We start from the raw sequence: 24,728 nt of genomic DNA, 5'->3' as shown, positions 1-24,728 counted from the left end.
ATATATTTGATGCCTCCATTGACGGGAGCTCGCATCCCGATGATGAGGCCTGCCGGTATGTCATCCTCGGGCCAGGCTCGGGCTCGGGCTGCAGGCGCCCCTTCTACTAGCAGGGCTGGTACATCTAGAGGTGGGAGTAGACCGGTTCCTCCGGTTCCGTCGAATCATCCTCATCCCGGATGGCCAGATATGCCGACTGAGTTGATGGCGTGGCAGGATGGGGCTATCTCTCCGACTCCGATCCCGCTAGAGCCTCCGATGCCCAGTGATCGATACGCCATTGATCTGGACTCACCGCCGGTATGCTCCACTTTTTTCATTCATCATTCAGATGTTTAGACACTCTTCTGTTCACTGATGATTATGAGCTCATTTTTGCAGCCATCGCGAGGGTACATGGAGGAGGTGGTTGGACTGGTGGCCACACTCGAAGGCATGGTCCTGCGTAGGGAGGCACAGTTGTCTGTCGCGGGCGTTCAGGTACCCTTCAGTTTTCTGGCATTTATCATACTTCTGATGACATGTTGATTTCTACTGCATCGATAGACTATTTGTGTAGAGCACATCTGATACACACCCCACTTGTATTCTGTATTTACATGCATCCACTTCACGTAGCCTTTGCTTGTATCTGCATCTGATGTATATATTTGGACTGATGCATTTGAATTGAACTTTTTGTTTTCAGATGCCTTCATGGTCCGGTCAGCCGCAGGCCAGGCCACCTGGGCCTCCTTGGGGAGCTGGGCCATCTGGGTCTTTTCATGGAGTTGGGTCACCCGGGCCTTTTCAGGGGGCGGGGTCATCTCGGCCTTCCCGAGGAGCCGCGCCATCTAGGCCTTTTCGAGGAGCCCGAGGAGGGCCTGTCCGCAGACGCAGGGCTCATGTTGTGGAGGTGGAGCCTGATGAGGAGGAGGAGGATGCTGAGGAGGAGGAGGAGGCTACCGATCGTCAGTCAGAGACATCTGCTGAGGAGGGGGGCTCCGATTTTAGCTCGGGGAATAGAGGCGAGGCTGAGGGGGATCCTGAGGATGACAGCTCCGACTCAGATGATGATGATGGTGTGGAGATTGTCCCGCAGAAGAGGATGAGGAGTGCTTCTCGTTCCCGCTCCCGAGGACTTTGATGTTGCTATTTCCTGCTTTATTTTTCTTTTTGCTAGTAGTTTGTCGCACTTTGCACATTGTTAGGCAGTTTTATTTTTTGTAAAACTTGTACCTTTGTTTGTTGTAAAGCATGATGAAATGAAATAGCTTTTGAAAAAGTGTTTGTATTTTAAACTTTTAGCATCGTATCGCATCATTTATTTCGCACAAAAATGAAATTGAATGAGAATGTGTATTGTGTAATCACCAAGTCAGGTAGTGAACCGACGCAACAAACTAAGCAACTCAACTTACTAAGATATAACAGAATCTTTAGCAAGTTTACAACTCGATAAGCAAAATGCAACAACGCAAATAAACAAGACTTTAACAAAAATTGCTTAAACAGAGAGCAATGACTCAAAAACACAAAACACGTCCGCTCGACAAACAACTCGATAAGCAAAACAACAACTCGATAAACAAAACTCAACAACAACAAACTGTACTTCTGACGATCTGGGCATCGGAACGCATCCGAAACGGAGGGAGATGAAGGCCTTTGACTTTCCCGTTGCATGGAAATGCTTGGAACTTTCCCTCGAAGAGTAAAACAGGGCCAAGGGGATACACTGGAGCATTGCCGGCCATCCCTGGGAGCCGGCCGGCCATTTTTGAAAAAGTAAATGGCTGGCCAGCCAGAAAAGGTGGCCGGCCGGCCACTTAGTCTTGCAGCCACCAGATTTTTGACACGTGTCCCCGTGAATAGTGTTTTTCCCTCTATAAAAGCCTCAACTTCGGGAACATTCATTTCATCTTAGTTTTAGACAAAGATGGAGGCGTTTCTCGCAGAAAATCTCATATCTTGGATCTCTTCTCTAGATGGCTCGGAAAAAGTTGAATTTCCGGGGTTTCGGCTTGAATGCACTATTCACGTTGAGCCGTACTCCGCTACAGCTTCCTTTTCTCCATGCCGCGACAAGGTTCTGGAATCCAGTGACGCATGTTTTTAGCTTTGGCGGCCAAGAGATGTGCCCTACTTTCGAATATTTTCAGGTTTTGATGGAGTCTGAATGCTCTAAAGTGATCTTGCCCCAGCTCCGTTTTGGCCACGCTCAGGTTTTAGGGCGGATGTGTGGGCTCACAGCGCATGATGCTCGATCTCTGATCTGCAGTGGGGAACTGGACATCCTTGGCTTGATCCATCGTTTTTCCGACGCCGGTGACCGCAGCAACCATCATTGGCAGGGTTTCCGGCAACACGCCCTCTGCTTATGTTTGTTGTCTCACTTTCTGCTTTCCTCGGGCTTCGGCGGGGCTAGCATTCTCCTGATTGAAGTCGCCCAAGGCTTGAGAGAAGGGAAGAGCTATATTGCCATGACCTTGGCCGAGACACTGATGGGCTTAGATTCTGTCTATCGCCGAGAGGCGACTAGGTTCGCCGGGAGTCCACTGCTGCTACAGGTAATGTTTCCTACCCAACCTTACATATATATTTGCTCACATCACTCGACCCTCAGGCTCGGTTTTTCTCACAAAACCCCTATCTTACTTTTCTCTCATCGTACATCTCTCTGTTCTTTATTCTCTCATTTTCCATCCCTCCCCTAGGTATGGTTAATGGATAAGTTGCAGGTTGTGGATTCTTGCCCGGCCTATTCAGCTCGAGGCTACTTTTTTCGGCAGCGCCTAGTCAATGCTCTTGACGAAAGGTGGTGGTTCGATTGGATGTGCAATTTGTCCGCAGACGGCATTGCTTGGCGTTGCCCTTGGCTCAACCTCCCGGCAATGAGCTATAGTATGTCTCGGCTGATTGGGATCCAATTGATTGGTCTAACCCACTGCGCATTCTATTTTCCATTCCGGTTCCTACGTCAGTTTGGTCATGATCAGACCTGCCCACCGGAGGGGATTGAGTACCCAGCCGCTTTCCCGGTCCGGGGTGCACACCTTGCCCGATATGCCACAGCATGGAGGACTAGAGAGCTCCTGGCCCCTGCTTCCACTTTCAGTTGCACTTTGTCCGATGAGTGCATGGATTGGCTCAATGAGGAGGCTCAGGTTGGGCCTAGCTTGGCATCAGATGCTCCGTCCAGCTCTGGGAGGGGACGCAGAGATACTTGATTCAACTATGCCCCAAATTTATTGCTTTATTAGTATTTTCAAGTTTTCTTTATGAATGTACTAAAAAAGCAACCTCGATTGTATGCAAGAGCAGGAGAACTCTATTTTGAAATCAATGAAATTGAAAGTTGTGGTACTGAAAATTTTCCGCTTTTGGTCCAAAAATGGTCTTAGTCGTAAAAAGATTGATTTGAACAAAGTCAACTTTTGTTAAAACTTTTCAAAACTATTTTCGATGTGGATCAGAACTGGACACGCCGGAGATCTGTCACTGAGATGCACAACCCCAGATCCCTGCAACTGGAAAGTTGCCCCTAGTCTGAAGAACAATGCGGCACTCCATAGCAACGGAAAGTTGCCCCTAGTCTGAGTAACTTTGCACCGTCGCGGCAACGGAAAGTTGCCCCTAGTTTGAACAGCACTGTACCGGAGATCACGATAAATGCTGATGGATAAAGATGACTGAGACGATCAAAACGGACAGAGTCGATCGGGGAAAAGTTTATGGCTGAACTTCGATGTGAAGCTGCCTACGTATCCCAAAGATAGGAATCAAGCCTTACGTAGTTCGGGCCGAGGTTCACTCGAGTATTTTCACTCTCCTTTTGCGCTCTAACTTTTGCCAAGGCCGCCCTTTGCGGGTTTTCGACCTTGCGAGCTCAGTTTTTATATTTTCTAATTTTTTGTGCTCTGACTTTTGCCTAGGTCGCCCTTTCGGGTTTTCGGCCTAGCGAGCCTCTCAAGGATAGTATTTCTTCAACTTGTCCATATTGATCGGTTGTGAGAACTCCAAGCCATCTAGATCCATCAGAACCACAGCTCCACCTGACCAGATAGCTTTGATGATGTAAGGACCAGTCTAATTAGGTTTGAACTTGCCCCTTGGGTCGTGGATGGGAGCTCGGTTGTCTTTGAGCACCAAATCTCCTTCTTTCAGATTCCTGGACTTAACCTTCTTGTTGAAAGCCCGGGCAATTCTGCGTTGATAGCCTTGGATGTGGTACAGTGCTTTCAGTCTTCTTTCATCAAAGAGCATGAGTTCTTCAAATCTGCTTTGCTGCCAATCTGCTTCGGCTATCTGGCATTCAGCCAACACTCGTAACGATGGAACCTCAATCTCGATGGGTAGAACAACCTCCATTCCATAGACCAATGAATATGGAGTTGCTCCAGTAGAAGTCCTGATTGAAGTCCTGTAGCCCCACAGAGCAAATGGCAGCTTGTCTGGCCAATCCCGATAGGTTCCCACCATCTTCTGCAGTATATGCTTGATATTCTTGTTGGCGGCCTCTACCGCTCCGTTGGTCTGCGGCCGGTATGTAGATGACTTATGGAAAGCCACATTGTATTTCTCCAACAAGTCTATCACTTCTTTCTTGAAGTGGGAACCATTATCTGAAATTATCTCGTTTGGCACCCCGTAGCGACAGATGATGTTGTTTCTGATGAACTTTGCGACATGCGACGCCTTCAACACCGCGTATGATTGGGCCTCGACCCACTTTGTAAAATAATCTATCGCTACCAGGATAAACTCATGCCCGTTTGACCCCTTCGGGGTAACAGCTCCGATCACATCAATTCCCCAGACTGAAAAAGGCCATGGTGAAGTCATGTTGTACAGCTTTGACGGCGGGATGTTCATGCGGTTTGCATGAATTTGACACTTGTGGCATCGCCAAACAAAACTAATACAATCCTCCTCCATGGTTGACCAGTAGTAGCCCTGCCTGAGGATCTTTCTGGCCAGCATTACTCCATTCATGTGTGCACCGCACTCCCCCCCATGGATGGCTTCCATCAGGCGTTTCGACTCTTCAGCTTCTACACAGAGCCTATGCATTCCCAGATGACCCCTTTTGTACAGCTTTCCCCCGCAGATGATAAACTGAGCAGCCATTCTTCTGATGGCCCTCTTATCCTTGGCATTTGCCCCTGGTGGGTATGTCTCCTTTTCCAGGAAGTTCCAAATGTCGTAATACCAGGGGTTGCCGTCTTGAACCTCATCTATGGCGGAAATTGACTCGTATGCCGGCACGAACTTCTGATCAATAATGACTGGACGCATCCGGACTCCGGACGGGATGTCTATCATAGAAGATAGAGTTGCTAATGAATCTGCAAACCTGTTGTTCTCTCTTACGAGGTGGGTGAAGTTTAGCTTCTCAAACCGAGGAATTAACAGATCCAAGGTTTGGTGGTAGATTATCATCCTTTCTTTCTTGACTTTCCAATCTCCTTTTGCTTGAGACACAACAAGGTTCGAGTCCCCAATGACGTCCAATCGTCTTGCCCCTAGTTCCAGGGCTGCTTCCAGGCCAGCAATACATGCCTCATACTCTGCTTCATTGTTGGAAACTTTGAACCGGAGCTTGAATGCTAAAGGGATACGGGAATCGTCAGGCGCTATCAGCAACACCCCTATCCCATACCCATACTGGTTTGACGCTCCGTCAAAGTACATCGTCCAAGTTTCATCTTCGACGTGCAGAATGGCTTCATCTGGGAATAGATACTCAACCGCTTCATCCCCCTCAACCGGGTGGTCGGCAAGGAACTCCGCTACCGCTCTCCCTTTTACTGACTTGCGCGTTACATACTTCAAATCAAATTCGGAGAGCAACAGCAGCCAACGAGCTAGCCTACCCATAAGTGCTGGTTTCTCGAAGAGATATTTGATGGGATCCAAACGCGAAACCAACATTACAGAGTGGGCTAACAGGTAGTGCCGCAGCTTCCTGGTTGCCCATACCAAGGCCAAACAAGCCTTCTCCAGCGATGTATAGCGGGTCTCGTAATCCAGCATCTTTTTGCTCAGATAGTAGATGGCTCTTTCCACTTTGTCTTCTTACTCCTGCGCGAGCATGCAGCCCATGGTAGTCTCAGTTACCGAAAGGTACAATATCAACGGTCTCCCCGGCTCTGGTGGCGACAACACGGGTGGGTTCTGTAGATACTCTTTGATCTGCTCAAAAGCTGCTTGACATCGGCCGTCCCACTGGAATTTCTTTCCTTTCTTCAGGAGACCAAAAAGCGGTTCACAAGTCAAGGTTAATTTAGAAATAAACCGTCTTATGAATTGCACTTTACCCAGAAAGCCTCGCACCTCGTTTTCAGTCCTTGGTGGTGGCATTTTTAAGATGGCCTTGATTTTGGAAGGGTCGACCTCGATGCCCCTTTGTGTGATCAGGAACCCTAGCATCTTCCCTGCTGTAACACCAAACGTGCATTTCTGGGGATTCAGTCGCAGCCGAAACTCTTTGATCCTTTGAAAGAATTTTTGTAAGGCGGTGTAGTGGCCCTCTCTATCTTTGGACTTGACGATCATGTCGTCCACATACACCTCGACCTCTTTATGGATCATGTCATGCAATATTGTAGTTGCTGCCCGTTGATACGTAGCTCCAGCATTTTTCAACCCGAATGGCATCACTCTATAACAATATGTCCCCCACGGGGTAGTGAACGCAGTCTTCTCCTGGTCTTCGGGTGCCATTACTATCTGATTATAGCCTGAGAAACCATCCATAAACGAAAGCAAGGCGTGTCCCGCCGTGAAATCCACTAATTCATCGATGTGCGGCAAGGGGAAGTCGTCCTTCGGACTGGCCCTGTTCAAATCTCTGAAGTCTACACAGACCCGAATCCTGCCGTCCTTCTTTGGCACCGGAACAATGTTGGCCAACCAAGTTGGATATTCAGATACTAGCAGGAACCCTGCGTCAATTTGCTTGGTGACCTCTTCCTTAATTTTGAGGGCCCAGTCCGGGCGAATCCTTCTGAGTTTCTGTTTGACAGGGCCGGCCTCGGGATCAAGAGGGATCCGGTGCTGTACAATCTCAGGATCGATTCCAGGCATGTCTTCGTAGGACCACGCGAAAACATCTTTGAAATCTTTTAATAAAGCGACTAAGCGCTCGCGCTCCTCCGAAGACAACGTGGACCCGATCTGGACCAGCCGCGGGTCCTTCTCAGTACCAACATTCACAGTAGTGATTTCATCCATTAAAGGTTTAACAAATCTTTCCTGCTCTTGATCAATTAATCGTTGCAAAACTGGGGGAATTTCTCCCTCGTTGTTTTCATCAAAATTTTGAAAATCCTGATTTAAGCAATAAATCAAAGGCACAGAAAAATACTCGGAAACCACATCCACATCATTCTCATTAAATATTTCCAAGCCGTCGGATTCCTCTGTTACAACAGACTCAAAAGAAAATGAAAATGACGACCTAGACAGGACTGTGGCATCCGGTTATCACTCCCAGGAATACCGGACTCAGACTCAGTCGAGCTGGAATCTGATTCCGACGCACAAGATTCAGTAGAATCAGATTCCGGCTCACTACCTGACCCGGAACTACTAGATAAAAAGCCTTCTTCATATTGCCAGATGAGAGAAGGTGCGATAGATGCATCCAAGATCGGCGCTGGAAAGTCCGCAGCTATTTCATCTCCAATCACAGAAACCGAAGAGTTATCCCCCAAGCACTCTTGGCCGATCGGAGGATCTGATAGTAGACTCGCCAGTGCTACCCCCATTTCAAGCTCTGTGCTCTCAGGCTCCACTGCTTCACATTGCTCAACCTCAGTTGGTGGGTCTGTCTGCGCTTCGGCAACGTCATCCCCAGATAATTGTATGTCGAAGAAGATTTCAAAACCAGGCACGCGCTTCCCCTCCGCGTTTTGCCATGGCTCCGGGAAGCCGCAGAATGGAAAATCTTCCTCCTCCCGGACGAAGCGTCCGTTTAGGGTACCCCAGATGGGCCTGTGCATTAACTCAAATGGCTTCCCGGCCTTCTTTGCTCTGGCCCTGCCGGCCATTTCTTTTCCTTTCCTCACCCAATCCTCCTTGGTGGGCAGATAACCCAGTCCAAAGGCGTGAGGGTTGTGTGGCACTTCGGCCAACACTGAGACGCCCTTCCGGCCGTTTCTCCCTAATCCCATCCCGGGGGTATGTTTTAGCTTGTTCATGAGGTAGATAGATTGTGCACTAACGTACATACCCTCATTCACAGCCATGACATTCTGCACCACTTGAGCCTCGGCCAAAGTGAACCCCGACAAAAACACATCCTCCATGCCGTGCTCGATCTCCAAGACAGGTGTGGACACTTCCGGCGGCGGATGGATTGATGAATTCCCGAAAACGATCGCTACCCCTTTCCCGTGGGGGTACTTTAGCATTTGATGTAGAGTGGAAGAGACTGCTTTGACCTGGTGCAACCACGGTTGCCCCAAAAGTAGGTTAAAGGTTGCGGGAACGTCCAAGATATGAAATTCAATGCTGTGTTGTCCTGGACCAACCTTGGTTTGAATTTTAACAGTCCCCATCACTTCTCTGCTGGTATTGTCGTATGCTCTGATCACTTGGGTGGTTGGGACGAAGTCCGCGGGTTTTAACCCGATCGCATATGCCGTTCTGGTTGGGCAGACATTAATTGCAGACCCGGTATCAACAAGTACCACCGGTATCCACTTATCTCTACATTCCACAGAAATATAGAGAGGTTTGTTATGACTTGTGCCCTCAGGTGGTAGCTCCTTGTCCGAAAAGGTTAATGCCGGGGAACCTCCTCCCGGAAAAACCAGCCCAACCAGCTGTTCAGGCGTGGTGTCTATGGAGAGTTTGGACTTGTCCATAGCAAATAGGACAGCTTCTCTGTGTACTCGTGATGCCATTAGCAGTCCCCAGATGGAGATGTCTGCTTGTATCTTTTTTAACTGTTTCAGCACAGCTTCATCTTCAATCTGCTTCTCCTTCTGTTTCTCCGCTTCTCTATCTTTCCCGGATGCCTCGGGTTGGTCCAGGTGTGGGGGTTTGAAGTACCGCCCACTTCTTGTCATATGGTCAACCTCATCGAGGTACCAAGTGTCATCCGGTTGATTATTCCCCCAGTCTTCATCCGTGTGGGCAAGACATAAGTCATCGTCTTCCCACCACATTCCATCGGCAGCCAACAAACACCTGTCTGGCTTCGGTTTAGTTGCGCTCACAGTATTCTCTATCCATATGCTCGCAGCATTCTCCATTTTCGTGCACACAGCACTTTCGGTCCCCTCAGGGCCTTTAGCTTTCCTAATTCTCTCAGCCTCCTCGAACTTTTCTTGTTCCAGCTGCGTCAGTACAGCTGTTTGTTCAACAGTTCCCCTATCCATAATGCCCATGTCCCGAGCGGAATTCTTAGCACCGGCGCTCTCCGACGATACAACTTGACTTTCGGCCATTCCGGCCACAACTAATATTTCTACCCCTGCCGGGCTCTGTTCTGATTGGGCTTCCCCCACTGCATCTGGTTGATCCTCGAGCCATCCAGTGGCCTCCGCTGGTCCCTCATAATCGTACCAATTGATTGACGCCTCCCCCAGTTCCCGGTCATCAAGAAATTGCAGGTTGGCAAAGTCCTCCTCTACGACCGTCAGATCATCTGCCCATAGCCCAGATCCATCTCCCCGGATCATGCATAGCTCTCCTGTCTCTGGCAATTCTATACTTAGCCCAATTCGGCTCGTTGATAGGATATACTTGCTTGGATCATAAGCTCCCCCAGCAAAATTCTGTCCAGTCCCAGATTCAACAATCTCATTCTCTCCCAAAATCTGCCCTGCCCTGTCTTCGACGGTCACCACCATCGGTTCTGGTTGGGTTTTAGAGATGTCCACCATGCACAAGAAGTCAGTGCAATCGGGAAGGAGCACCTCCGGCCTGGGTAGGTGGGTGGGAGTAATATAGATGCTAGGATCGTAAGATGCGACCCCAGTCTGGATAAAATTAATTCTTTTGGGAGGGGGAGGTTGGTTATGTGGTGGGAGAGGGTTGGTTGTGACATTGGGTTTATCAGGAGGCGCGACCACTTGTTTGTCAATAAGATCTTGGATCTCATGACGCAATCTGTAACAACGGTCGGTGTCGTGACCGTGTTGTTGGTGATATGCGCAGTACTTTGACGGGTCGTAAGAGGGGGGGAGTGGATTCGGTAATGGTTTTGGTTCCAGGGGTTTTAAATGATTCTTTCTGATCAATATTCCCAGAACTTTGGTCAGGGGCATATATAGTGGGGTAAAGGTTCTTTGGCCTCGCGGTTGGAATCTGTTGGCTTGTGTGTTGCTTCCGGACGCGCCGGAGAAGGGTGTGGCAGTCATGGGCCTTGGAGGGGGAGGGGGAGTGGTGGTGACCATACTAACTTCCGAGGCTCTTGTATTTGCAGCGCCACTCGGGCCCGCATTGTTGTTACGATTGAACGTCCTCCTCGGTTGTTCTCTGTCATGGTCAAACAGACCTTGTTTCATTGCGTCTTCGATTTGTACCCCCATCTCATGTAAATCTGCGAAAGTAGGGAAGGGGACTACAATCATTCTCTGCATCAGTTTTGGGTGGAGATTGCGCACAATCATCCGGATTTGATCTTTGTCCGTTGGCCTTAAAGTCATCATTGACGCTTTTGCCCTCCATCGGATCACAAAGTCCGAGAAAGTTTCTTTTGGCTCTTGCCTTGTCGTTTCGAGATCACGAGTTGTGATCTCGATCTGAGTGTTGTATGAATATTGTGCGACAAAGGCCTCAGCCATTTCATCCCAGTTCCTCTTCACTTCGTCTTGTAACTTTGCATACCAATGGGAGGCCACACCCGACAGGGTTCGGCTGAATAGTGAGAGCTTCTGTGGTCGTGTTAGGCCCATTGGCCGCAAGACGTCTGCAAACAGTCGGATATGGACCATGGGGTCGCCGGACCCATCAAAGCGGTCGATTTGTGGCATTTTGAACCTATCGGGGAGTGTTACGGCCTCCTCGGTATATCCATCTTCGATATCCAGCATAGCCTTGACCCCTTGGGATTTCTTGAAGAGCTTCTCCAATTTGCTCAATTTCAGAGCTGTATGATCAACCTCGACCTTGAAGGGAGAGTCCGGGTGATTGGATGTATGGACCTTGGACAGTTGTGGTGGAAGCGGGGGCGGAGCTGGCCCCGTTGGAAGATTCGTGTCCTCTTGTAAATTTTGGACATGCGGCAGGGTATTCTGGGCATTTGGTGGGGCGTTCTGAACAGTAGGTGCCTGCTCAGGTAACGGAGCCCCTGCCGGAGGAGGAATTTGGTGTGAAGCAGATGCCGCGTTCTGCTGTTGCAATCTGGTGATTAGTTCGGCCTGTTGGGCCATGATCGCGGCCTGCTGTTTGGAGAACTCCGTTTGACGGGCGGCATCATCATGCATCTGTCTCATGCTCTCCTGCATCTAGCGCATTAGAGCCTCCATCCCTGATGTATTCTGTTGATCCATCTGTCTAACTGGTATGTCTATTTCTACAGCAGTAACTGAGACCTCAGTCCTATAGTCCTCTGATGAAGTAACCCACTGCTCTGACAACCTCTGTTCTGACACACTGCGCCTTTTCGGCTTCCTTCTGGTAACAGGGGGTAGGGAATGGAACACTGGCTGTCCGTCGATTAGATCCTCAGATCGATGGAGTCGACGACCTCGTGTCCAAAGTGCTTGGGGAATGCCTGCTGGGTTGGAAGAAATCGTGCTAAAACTGACCTAGCAAAAGATAAATAAAGCGAAAAGGAAATAAATAAACAGATAAACGGGTAGCATAACAGCTTAAAATAAAATGCATGACACACAGTCGGGCATAATCAACACACAGTCAATAAGCTGAATAACACACTGTCCTCAAACACTGATTATTATCCCTGTATCACTGTTCCCTAAAACAGAATCTGATATCCGCAGATAACTCGTTCTCAAATACTGGTTGATGCCCGCAGGCCTGATACCCATAATACTGAACTGATACCCGCAGGCCTGATGCTGACAATACCGAACTGATGCCCGCAGGCTTGATACTCAAACTCATATACTAGTCTGATGCCCGCAGGCCTGATACTGTCAATACTGAACTGATGCCCACAGGCTTGATACTCAAACTCATATACTGATACATGCATTCCTGTAGAGACGCACTCTAAAGCACATAACAGATAAGTGAGAGCCAAAACACCCCTATGTTGGGGTAGGGTTTCCCTGTCCTATTGTGTCAGGAGCTAGGGTTTCATTACGCACGCAGCGGTTTCAAACAACTTATAAACGGGTAAGCAACCTGTCCTAATTTGGAATGGTCACTATGGATCCAAATATGCACTAGGTCGAATGGTCAAAGAGGGTGCCCCGGTAAAACCGGGGTTTGTGTTCCCATACTGGCAGAGCCCACAACCGGTCAGCCTTATGGTCATGCCTTGACAAGACAAGCCTCCGGCAAACCGTTCAGGAATAGCAGATGGCAAACACGGTGTCCTAGGCGCACCAATGCAAATGCAATGCAAAGAAACACACAAGTGTAGTCAAAAACAAATATCATCAGTTCGAGTCAAGTTCTCTAAATCCCCAGCAGAGTCGCCAGAAACTGTAGACAGGCCCGTGGGCCTCTTGCTACAGTTCGGACTCAATTTTTGTGTCACGGTTCCTAATCTGAACCAAAGAGTCCAAATCCGGCAAATCATTTTGAGAAACTGATTTTTTGAAAAGGTAGTGCCAAATATGGACTGCTTTGCCATATACAAAGTCGCCACCTAAATATTTTATTTTGGCAAATTTAGGAAACCCTGACTCGGTGCCAAGAGGCCACGTGTCCGTCATCACCAAAGTTGCCTCGGCTCGGGAACTTGGGTACGATTGGGGAAGGTCACTTCGTGAGCACCCCCGCTCGCCCGGTCATAGACCGGCCTCTACTAACCATGATATCTAGTTTTGAAAACTTTGTGTGTCCTTAATCCGGTTATTAGCCTAGGTTGCTATGTGATGCTCACAGCATATAAATATAGACCGGGTCGCCCGAATTGGAACAAAACATTTCATGCTTGTTTTTGAAAATGGTTTGCTACCCGCAGGTAGGCTTGAAACATTTGATGATTTATTCCAATTCAGATAACCCAACCTTCACCCACAGGCATTCAGGCAGTTATATCAGATAAGCATATAGCCTCATGGTAAGCATGCTATTCATGGCAGTCACTCACACGCATGCAAGGATGCTAAAGCATAAAGCTTACCGAGTACTCCAAGCCAAAATAGGAATTTCACTAGAAATTATGCATGATCCTAACTATACAGAAATGCCTAATGCAACACATGCGGAATGCAATTATAGCAGGCTCGGCTATTCTAAGATGGCATATGAAATGTTACAACTATCATGTATTCAACTTTGAAATTGAAAATACAATGCAGTTAGTATGATGCGCCGAGCCCGGTGCATGCAATACAGATGAATGAATGCAAACATGCTGTCATACTGTATGCTAATTTAAATATGCCCTAATCTAACCATCATAAGCTGGTAAATAAAAGGGAAGAAAGACGTGGGGTTGGAAGACATACATCACACTCACGCACACTTATTACAATTATGCCCTCGCAGAGAGGGTCCGAATAAATAATACAGTCCAAATATTACAGTCCCGAATAAAAGAATATTACAGTCCAAAATATTACAGAATCCTAATTAATTAACAAATTAACTAAGAAAACAAGTAAAACTGGCGTGCAAGCCAGGGACTGCCTTGCTTCTGATGGATGATGCATGTCCGGATTGTCTTGCGCGGAAATCCACCGGAATGCCCCAATTAGCCTCTGTTTACACCTGTTCTTGAAATGCGTGCCAAGCCCCAAAAAGTTGCTGATTCTTCGTTTTGCTGCAACAGAGAGCAGGAAAAGGGCATAGCAATGTATTTGCACAGATATATGCATGTCTCGATCCTCGTGCGACCAATCACGCATACCGAGGCATGATGGCCGAGAAGTCGAAATGCACAACTCAATATAAGATGAATGCACATGAAACTACAGCTAAAACCTAACTCCATCATGGGCAATCCGGAGTGTCGGTGACTGGGGAATTGAGACACATTCCGTCACTCGGAGGACGAAATGTACCTCGTTTTCCGTGCCCGGGCTAACTCCTATTCCGAACACGATGCAATATGCATGATATGCATGAAATGCAACTAAGATATAATCCTAACATACACAATACTATGGAAATGAAATACCTCGAAATGCGTGCACACGGGCACGCAAACTGAGAAAATGACAGAATGCAATCTAAGATACAACCTAGTATGCACTATGCTATGAAAATGATATGCCTCAAAATGCGTGCACACGGGCACGCAAACCGAGAAAATGCACGAATGCAATGAAAATGAGATGCCTTGAAATGCGTGCACACGGGCACACAAACCGAGGCGATGGCATACGCAATGCAATGAAAATGAGATGCCTTGAAATGCGTGCACATGGGCACGCAAACCGAGGCGATGGCAAAATGCTATGAAAGTGAGATGCCTCGAAATGCGTGCACACGAGCACGCAAACCGAGGAAATGCAGAATGCTATGAAAATGACGTGCCTCGAAATGCGTGCAACGGGCACGCAAACCGAGGCGATGACGGAATGCGATGTAATGACATGAAAACATGATATGGGCTTATACCAACATGAGTGAGCCTCAGCCACACTTACATAGGATGCCGGCGGATAAAAAATGAGGTGCCTCGAAATGCGTGCACACGGGCATGCAAACCGAGGCAATGACAGAATGTGATGTAATGACATGAAAACATGATATGGGCTTATACCAACATGAGTGAGCCTCAGCCACACTCACATAGGATGCCGGCGGATAAAAATGAGGTGCCTCGAAATGCGTGCACACGGGCACGCAAACCGAGGCAATGACGGAATGCGATGAAATGACATGGAAACATGATATGGGCTTATACCAACTTGAGTGAGCCTCAGCCACACTCACATAGGATGCCGGTGAATGAAAATGAGGTGCCTCGAAATGCGTGCACACGGGCACGCAAACCGAGGCAATGACAGAATGTGATGTAATGATATGAAAATGACATGCAATCATTCTAATGGAATTTCAGCACTAAAATATGGGGGAAAACAGTCCCGAAATGAGGCGAAATGACATGAAATGCAAGGAATTGTCCCGAAATGCGAATTTAGGCACCCGAAATGGCCTATAGCTATGCCAAACATGCACAATATGGACATGCAATGCAAAGACAGAAGCTGGGAAGTCCCAAAAAAGGTACTTTCACAGTTATAAACATGGCCAAACAGCAAGCATAGGTATGGTAAAAATAGCATGCAAGAATAGGGGCCAAAAGAGGGGTAATGAAGCAAGTGATACAAGCAAAACCCAAACTGCAAAATTTTCCTTCTACAATATTGAAGAGGGACCAAAAATATGAATATTTACAGTATATGGCAGCCTCAAAATCAGTATACTAACATGATAGAAATGTGATGCAAAATAAGGCTCAAGAGTGGCTACAACATGAGGTATACAAAATAATCACCAAACAGCCAAAGACCCTTAATAAAACATGTAGAATGGACCAAAATAAGCACTTTTCCAGAACTGTAAAATGGCCAAAAACAAAAGCATGGTAGGCTAACTAAACATGCAAGAATGGGGAATAAAAGAGAGATATAACATGAAGTGACCTATGGAGGTCCCAAACCATGAAAGGACCTAAATGAAACATGAAGAATGGACCAAAATAAGCACCTTTTAAGAACTGTAAAATGGCCAAAAACAAAAGCATGGTAGGCTGCCATTGCATGCAAGAATGGGGAAGAAAAGAGGAGTATAAAGGTAGGTATAACATGGAAGTCCCAAATGGTGTTGAGCCCTTCTTCAATGTTGAAGAGGGGCTCAAAAAAAGCCTAATATCAGTTTATAACATGCTCAAAAACAGATTGCTCATGGGCCAAAAATAGCATGCAAAATTATGACATATAAGAGGATCAATGAAGCAAGTGTATCATGGAGGGCTCAAACAGGGTTGAGCCCTTGATGAAAAGTGAAGACGAGCTCAAAAGAAGGCCCTTTTCAGTTAGGGCCGGAGCTTGAAACAAAAAGCATAGGGGGCTTACCAATGGATCAAGAAAAGGGGTCAAAGAAGAGAAAGGTTACTCACCCTTGAAGACTAAGACTTTTGTTGCTTCTTGGATGAATTTGCAGCTTCTTTGGCCTTTGAGAAACCTTCCTTGTTGCTGGAAATGAGGTGGTGGTGGTAGAGCTTGGTGGTGTAGAAGAAATGGTGCTTAAGGACTTAAGGTTTTTCAGGGAAATGAGAGGTATAGAAATAGAGTTATGTATGGAAGCTTGAAGATGAAGTTTTCTAACCCCAACAAAGGATATATCTTGCTTGCTATATAGGCCAAAAAGGGGGTGTAAAGGTGGGGGAAAAGGAGAGTAACTTTCCCCCACAAAATATCCCCCGGATAAAGATCTTTTCTGGGGGATAAAGCCTCACAGCTGTAAAGGGAACAGTGCAAGGAGCCCGGCCGGCCTGGTACTTTTGCTGCAGGTGGCCGGCCGGCCACACGCCCTAGCCGGCCGGCTAGGGGTCAAAAAGGTCAATCAGATTTTCTGGCCAGCCACCAACTGGTGGGGTCCTCCTATCTGTGTACAACACAACTCTGTGGTTAAAAGTCCAAGAAAGTGGGTCCAAGGGGTTCAACATTAGCCCGGAAGGAGGGGTCAAAAGGGTCAAGTTGAATTAATGGCTGGCCATGAACTTTTAGGGTCCTCTCATGTGTGTACATCACAAATATGTGGTTCAAAGTTCAAGAAAAAGGGTCCAAGGGGTTCAACATTAGCCCGGAAGGAGGGGGTCAAAAGGGTCAAGTTGAATTAATGGCCGGCCATGAACTTTTAGGGTCCTCTCATGTGTGTACATCACAAATATGTGGTTCAAAGTTCGAGAAAATGGGCCCAAGGTGTTCAACATTAGCCCGGAAGTGCGAAAAACGGGCGCCGGAGGGCGTCGGAGGATGTATAACTGGTTGCTGCAACAATTGCGGGCCTCCCACCCTTCAGTGACCTCCCCGGTGATAAAACAGAGGTACCTGCCAAAAATGAACGAAAACCGTTGCAAAACGAATGCTCGGGGACCAAAACGCACAGTTCGGGGTCCCGAAAATGGGCTGTTAAGCACCGAAAGTGGCATTCGGCCACGAAGTGGGCTTCTCAGGCCCCAGTGTCCCTCAAAAGGGAGCAAATAGGAAGTATGCCAAAAAACAAAACAAACGGAGATGGTTAGGCGGTCCCGAACCGAGGCACACGGCCTGATGGCTCCGAAAACCGGAAACCGGACTCCGAAATGGGCAAAATGGCCTACGGCCAGCAAATGTAGCCTACGGACATTGAGAGATGGTCTACGGGACCTCTCTCTTTCCTCAGGAAAAGAAACAAAGAAAACCGAGCCTGGTTCATAAACCGAGGCAAAGTACAAAAGAGGGTTCGGAAGTCTGGAAGCAGGGCTCACGGCCGCAACTCTGAAACTTCTGAACAAGCACATTATGCAACATCACCAAGCGCTCAATCAGTGACGTCTGAGTCTTAAGGTCGGTCAAAAATGGGGTGTCTACAATATCATGGTTAGTAGAGGCCAATCTTTGATCGGGCGAGCGGGGGTGCTCACGAAATGACCTTCCCCAATCGTACCCAAGTTCCCGAGCCGAGGCAACTTTGGTGATGACGGACACGTGGCCTTTGGCACCGAGTCAGGGTTTCCTAAATTTCCCATTAAAAAAACATTTAGGTGGCGACTCTGTATCTGACAAAGCAGTCCATGCTTGGCACTTCTTTTCAAAAATTTGTTTCTCAAAACGATTTGCCAGATTTGGACTCTTTGGTTCAGACTTAGAACCGTGACAATTTGAGAGTCCTGACCTGTAGTGACCCCAAATGAACGGAACGGGAGCTCGTTCCTCCCGGGGCGTTCGGGGACGTCTACAGTTTCTGGCGACTCTGCTGGGGATTTAGAGAACTTGACTCGAACTCATGATATCTGTTTTTGACTACACTTGTGTGTTTGTTTGCATTGCATTTGCATTGGTGCGCCTAGGACACCGTGTTTGCCATCTGTTATTCCTGAACGGTTTGCCGGAGGCTTGTCTTGTCAAGGCATGGCCATAAGGCTGACCGGTTGTGGGCTCTGCCAGTATGGGAACATGAACCCCGGTTTTACCGGGGCACCCTCTTTGACCATTCGACCTAGTGCATATTCGGATCCATAGTGACCATTCCAAACTAGGACAGGTTGCTTACCCGTTTATAGGTTGTTTGAAACCGCTGTGTGCGTAGTGAAACCCTAGCTCCTGACAAAATAGGACAGGGAAACCCTACCCCAACATAGGGGTGTTTTGGCTCTCACTTATCTGTTATGTGCTTTAGAGTGCGTCTCTACAGGAATGCATTTATCAGTATATGAGTTTGGGCATCAGGCCTGCGGGCATTACTATCAGTATTTGGGAGTCAGCTTTACCTTTGGGTATCAGACTCAGATTTGGGGCAGAATTTTGGGACAGAATTCAGTAGAGGGCACACTCATTCAACTATGCTCATATCTGTTCAGATGGAATCAGGCTGAGATGCTGTTTGTTTTCTCTTTTGCTAGGTAGTCTGGGAACCATAGCTTCAGAAGGCTCCGATATTCCCCGAGGTTCATCGGACTTGTGCTGATAGACTTTGTCAGGTCAGAGATTCAGTTCAAAGGCAAATCAGTGTTCCTCCGCCAGAAACAGGGTAAAAAGGGCTAGTCGGGCACAAATCACCGGTTCAGCAGTTACCAGGTCAGCGGCCCTTATCCACCCCACCAGTGAACAGTCAGGCTGAGGTCTCAGTTTCTACTGCAGGGATAGATACCAGTCAGTTAGATGGATCAGCAGAACACATCAGAGATGGAGGCAATGATGCGCCAGATGCAAGAAAGTATGAAACTCATGCAGCAAGATGCTGTCCGCCAAGCTGAATTCGCCAAACAGCAGGCTGCGGTCATGGCCCAGCAGGCCGAGCTCATCACCAAGCTACAACAGCAAAGCGGTGCGTCCGCTTCACAACAAGTTCCTCCCCCAGCAGGAGCTCCAGCACTTGGGGAGACGCCAAACGTCCAGGATGATACGGACATTCCAGGCGGGCCGGCTCCGCCCCCAATTTTACCTCAACTATCCAAAACACCCACCAATCTACCGGACTCTCCCTCCGAGTTCGAGGTCGACCCCACAGCGTTGAACTTGAGCAAGCTCGAAAAGCTGTTCAAGAAATCCCAGGGGGTAAAGTCCATCCCGGACATTGAGAACGGGTACACCGACGCAGCTGTAACTCTGCCGGACAGGTTCAAGATGCCTCACATCGACCGTTTTGATGGGTCAGGAGATCCCATGGTCCACTTGAGCTTGTTTTCAGATGTTTTGCGCCCGATGGGCTTGACAAGATTACAGAAGCTCTCCCTTTTTGGCAGGACCCTGTCGGGTATTGCAGTCACCTGGTATGCCAAATTGGAGGATTCAGTGAAACAAAGCTGGGAGGAGATGGCCGAGGCCTTCGTTGCACAATATTCATACAATACCCAAATCGAGATTACGACCCGTGATCTTGAGACGATGAGGCAGGAGCCGAAGGAGAGCTTCTCAGAATTCGTGACCCGCTGGAGAGCCAAAGCCTCAATGATGACTCTAAGGCCCACGGATAAGGACCAAATTCGGATGATTGTGCGCAATCTCCAGCCCAAGCTAATGCAGAAAATGATTGTGATCCCCTTCCCTACCTTTTCAGATTTGCATGAGATGGGAGTACAGATCGAGGACGCTATGAAGCAGGGCCTTTTTGACCAGGAGAAGGAGCAGCCCAGGAGGGCGTTTACCCGCAGTTCGAATGCGACCACCAGCGGTGACGCAGCTGCAAGATCTTCCGAAGTGGGTATGGTCACCGCCACCGCACCAAAAACAACCACCCCATTCACCGGTGCATCCGGAAGTAGCCCACAAGGAACCAAATATCCACCCCAAGCCAAGAAGGTTTTCACCCCACTTTATATGCCTTTGTCAAAGGCTCTAGGGGCTTTGATCAAGAAAGGGCATCTGAAGCCCCTGGAGCTGCAGCCATTACCAAAGAACCTCCCTCTCACGCACAACCCAGCCGACTACTGTGCCTTCCATCAGCGAGCTGGCCATGACACTGACATGTGCTTTCGTCTCCGCCACGAAATACAAGATCTGATCGACAACGGGGTCATCCCCGCACCAGGTCCTGCGAAGTCTATCGACACTTGATCAGTGAACTTGGGGGATAACGTGATGTGATCGAGGGATGAACCACCTGTGGGCGGCGCTCAGTTTACTCCAGATATGGCGTATGGCACGCACCGTTTTGAGCAGTTGGCGAATGCTACATTCTGACTTGGGTATTGAGTCAGTCTTGTCGTTTTGTTTTGAGTCTGTCGTTTTGTTTTGAGTCAGTCTCTTTTGTTTTGGGGCTGTCTTGTTGTATCGAGTCAGTCCTATTGTATAGGAGTCAGATGATTCCAGGGGGTGTTGCCTCGGGCATCACCATTTTGTTTTGTGTTTGTCTTTTCGTTTTGTTTTGAGTCTGTTTTTGTCAGGGAGCCAGTTGTGCCAACAGATTCTGAATGAAACAGCAGTGGTTTTTCACGCTCTTGTGTTTGCCTCGGCCGTGTGCCAATTGTGCCAGAAAGTTTGAATGAAACGGCGGTACTTTTCGCCTACTCTTCTGCACCCCAAAATCATTGCATTGACCTAAGTTTTTTAAAACTTTTTGAACACTGCGGTGAAAACGAAGAGGAAGTAATTCCTCGGGTTTTGCAAAAATTTGATCATTTGAGAGAAAGAGAGGCGTGCTAAGCCTTTAACAAATGGAATCATGCTTGTTAGCGTGAGTACTGAGAAGGACCCTGGCTTGATCCAGATTGGTTCTACACTATCTTCAGCGCGAGCGATTTGTCGCTTTCTTAAAAATTTTCAAAAACAAAATATTTTGCGCGGCCTTGCGAAGACCTGTGTGGAATCACTCCTGAGATTGTGCAGCCTAGGATCGCTCTCAGCCTCGAGACTCAACCCCTTTGCTTCCAAACCTTGAAACTTGAATTCAGAAGGTTCAACGGTCAACTATGATGTGAGGCCTGTGCGGCCGGATTTGAAGCAGCCCTCGAACAAGAGGCCAGGAAAGTCAGGTCAAGAAGATCAGATCTCATCAGAAGAAGCTTACAAAGCAAAACAGCAGCCATTCCCCTGGATTCAGATGACTTCAGGATCTCAAAACCATTTGACATGGACAAAGCTACACTTTTACCCTTGAGAGGCTCGCTGGGCCGAAAATCCGGAAGGGCGACCCAGGCAAAAGTTAGAGCAAGAGAAAAATACAAAAAAAAATTAGAAAGAAATGTGCAAAGAAAAGAACAAAAAAGAAAATCAAAAAAAGAGGGAAAAGAAATGAAAAGAATTGAAAAGAAAGAAGAACAAAGCTCGCAAGGTCGAAAACCCGCAACGGGCGCCTTGGCAAAAGTTAGAGCCTAAAAAGGAGAGGTTAATACCCGAGTGTACCTTAACCCCGAACTACGTGAGGCTTGATTCCCATCTTTGGGTATGTAGGCAACTTCATTCTGAAGTCCAGCCGTAAAACAATTCGATTGTGTCCATGCGATGGTTCTGATCATCTTCGCTTTCTCTATATCTGAGAGTTTGGTTGTGTTCGTCGCTCTAAGGACTGCCTACAATGCGCTGCGGTGCCATTCAAACAAGGGGCAACTTTCCGTTGCCATTCAATGCACCGCGGTGTCATTCAAACAAGGGGCAACTTTCCGTTGCCATTCAATGCGCTGCGGTGCTATCCAGACAAGGGGCAACTTTCCGTTGCCATTCAGAACGCCGTAGTGTCATTTCAAACAAGGGGCAACTTTCCGTTGCCATGCAGTGTCCTTCAGATAAGGGGCAATTTTCCATTGCTATGGATCTGAGATTGTGCATCTCAAGAGTAGGTTCCGTGATCGTTGAGCGGTGGTCGTTCGCAAAAATAGCTTTTGAAAATTTTTACTAGGGTTGACTAAATCTTCTCGAAAAGTATCCCATTTTCAAAATTGGACCATTTCTTGGACCCAAAAGAGGAAAATTTTCAGTGCTCACAGCCTAACTTGCATGATTTTAAATCAGAAAATTGAACAAGCATGTTTATCTAACTCTCATTTTGGTCAAAATTTTTAGGAGAAAACTAAAACAAAAAATGGTCAAAATGATGAACTAGGGGCACAGTTGAGTCAGGCTTCCTGTCTTTCCCATTGTCAACATACTTGCCAAGAAGGGCACTCTACCTGCCAGAATAGGGCACAACTGAAGTTAACAACAAAGGGCTGAAAGCTCTCTCATCCTCCAAGCAACGAGTTATCAAGCCAAGTGCGAAGCACGAACCGGAATGGGACAAGATATTCCACTCCCTTATCTGGACAGATCTGATCACGTCCGAACTCCCCAACAGAGCATCATCAACCGATGTTAGCTGCCGATTTGCTACACATCCTGTTGCAGCGCAACCCCTCTGAGAGAGGAACTCACTGCTATGAGCAGAAGAAAGAGAATCTAGCAGAACGCTAGGGGCGCGAGCCCACAATTTGCTATTCGTCCATCAACCACCCAGGGGAGGGATGAAAAACGAGAGATTGAAGAATAGAGAGATGTACGATGAGAGAAAAAGTGAGAAAAGGGCTTTTTCAGAAAACAAGAGATTGAGTGCCAGAGTGATGTGAGAATCACAAATGAGAATGGGTGGGAAACACTACCCGGTGAAACAGGCTCCCTGTGCACGTTTGAGTGTCGTGTCTTTTTGTTTTATCTCGATTCTTGTTTTGAGTCGTTTCGAGTGTTACTCGATGTGTCTAGGTTGCGTGCCTTTTATTTCCTTGTTGAGTTGTCTTGCTGTGTTCAGTCGTAGGCTCAATACTTGGTCGAGAACTCATTTATCAATTTCAAAATAAAATCGTTTTGCGCTCCGAGTGCCGTGCCGTTCTCCACATCTGTGCAAAACAAGATTCGTTCTTTCATAAAATCTCAGGATTCAACCCAGGTCACATCAGAACAATAGAACTAGGACCTATTTGAAGCTACATGGGTTCAAGACTACAAAGCAAAAGCAAAAGAGGAAAATGTCGGGTATCTGAGTTTGTTTCAACTTCAGTAAGTTCCGAGACTACATTCTGTGTGTACCTCTTCAAGTCTTGCCAAAGCTCCGAAGTATGAGTGTGCCTCTACCTCAAGCTCAAGATCAAGTCTGCTTCAAGCCAAAATGGCAATCGAAGTGCTCCCTCAGAAAACCAGCCCCTGCCAGATGCATCTTGGCTGTGTTTGCAATGAGTTCCTAGGAGACCAACTGCGACGGTGGAAACTAGAGTTAGGACGGCTATTTCCTAGAACGCAAAGGTTCGGAATTTCCGAGACTAAAGTCTGGTTTAAATACCCAGGGGTCTATCCTCGGCTTGAAATCTGTATGGCAGCCCCATAGATTGAGATAGCATGTGAATGCGCCTCGATTCTGGATACTGAATCAACCTAGTCTGTCACCCCGTTGGAGAATAGGGAAAGTTGTGAACATAACCAGGAAGGAAAGGTAGTAACTGCGGTTTGGAAGTACCAATCAAGAAAGTGCAAGGAGAACCCACTCTTTTCAGCTCAAAATGTTTCTGCGGAATTTTCAACTCATGTCTTCAATGTGTAGCTCATCGTCAGTCGGCATGCACGAGGTGTATCCTTTTTGGAATGTATTGTGACCCCTCCGAGAGGTAAATCGGAGGTTGCGTTTGGAACTTGGTCTACTTAAGGCTTGTATTCCCTTATTCAGTATTTTTTTGTTTCAAACGGGTGTTGTCACGCGCGTTCCATTGGTATTGTTATGCTCATTCGTTGCATTGTTATGCACATCTATCTAGCATTGTTATGCTCATTCGTTGCATTGTTATGCACATCTATCTGGCACTGTTATGCTCATTCGTTGCTTTGTCATGCACATCTATCTAGCATTGTTATGCTCATTCGTTGCATTGTTGTGCACATCTATCTAGCATTGTTATGCTCATTCCTTGCATTGTTGTGTACATCTATCTAGCATTGTTATGCTCATTATTTGCATTGTTACGTACACTTCACCTACATCGTTATGCACCTTCTCACTTGCAATTGTCGTCTTTTCTCCTCTCGCATACGATGCGTTAGGGCATCTTTGGTTTCGAACATTCGGATGAGTTCTGGTGCTCATTCATTCCTTTTCTCTCTTGCATGTGATATGCTGAGAGGTTTTCTCTTGCGTGTGATACGCTGAGAAATTTATCTTTTCTCTCTTGCATGTGATATGCTGAGAGGTTTTCTCTTGCGTGTGATACGCTGAGAAATTTACCTTTTCTCTCTTGCATGTGATATGCTGAGAGGTTTTCTCTTGCGTGTGATACGCTGAGAAATTTATCTTTCCTCCCTTGCATGTGATATGCTGAGAGGTTTTCTCTTGCGTGTGATATGCTGAGAGGTTTTCCCTTTTCTCTCTTGCATGTGATATGCTGAGAGGTTTTCTCTTGCGTGTGATACGCTGAGAAATTTACCTTTTCTCTCTTGCATGTGATATGCTGAGAGGTTCTTCTCTTGCGTGTGATACGCTGAGAA

The sequence above is a fragment of the Camellia sinensis genome, chromosome 6 (assembly GCF_055761805.1).
Source record: "Camellia sinensis isolate YWXY chromosome 6, ASM5576180v1, whole genome shotgun sequence".
In the NCBI taxonomy this organism is placed as follows: domain Eukaryota; kingdom Viridiplantae; phylum Streptophyta; class Magnoliopsida; order Ericales; family Theaceae; genus Camellia; species Camellia sinensis.
The sequence above is the reverse complement of the archived record's forward strand: the minus strand, read 5'-3'. Positions refer to the sequence as shown.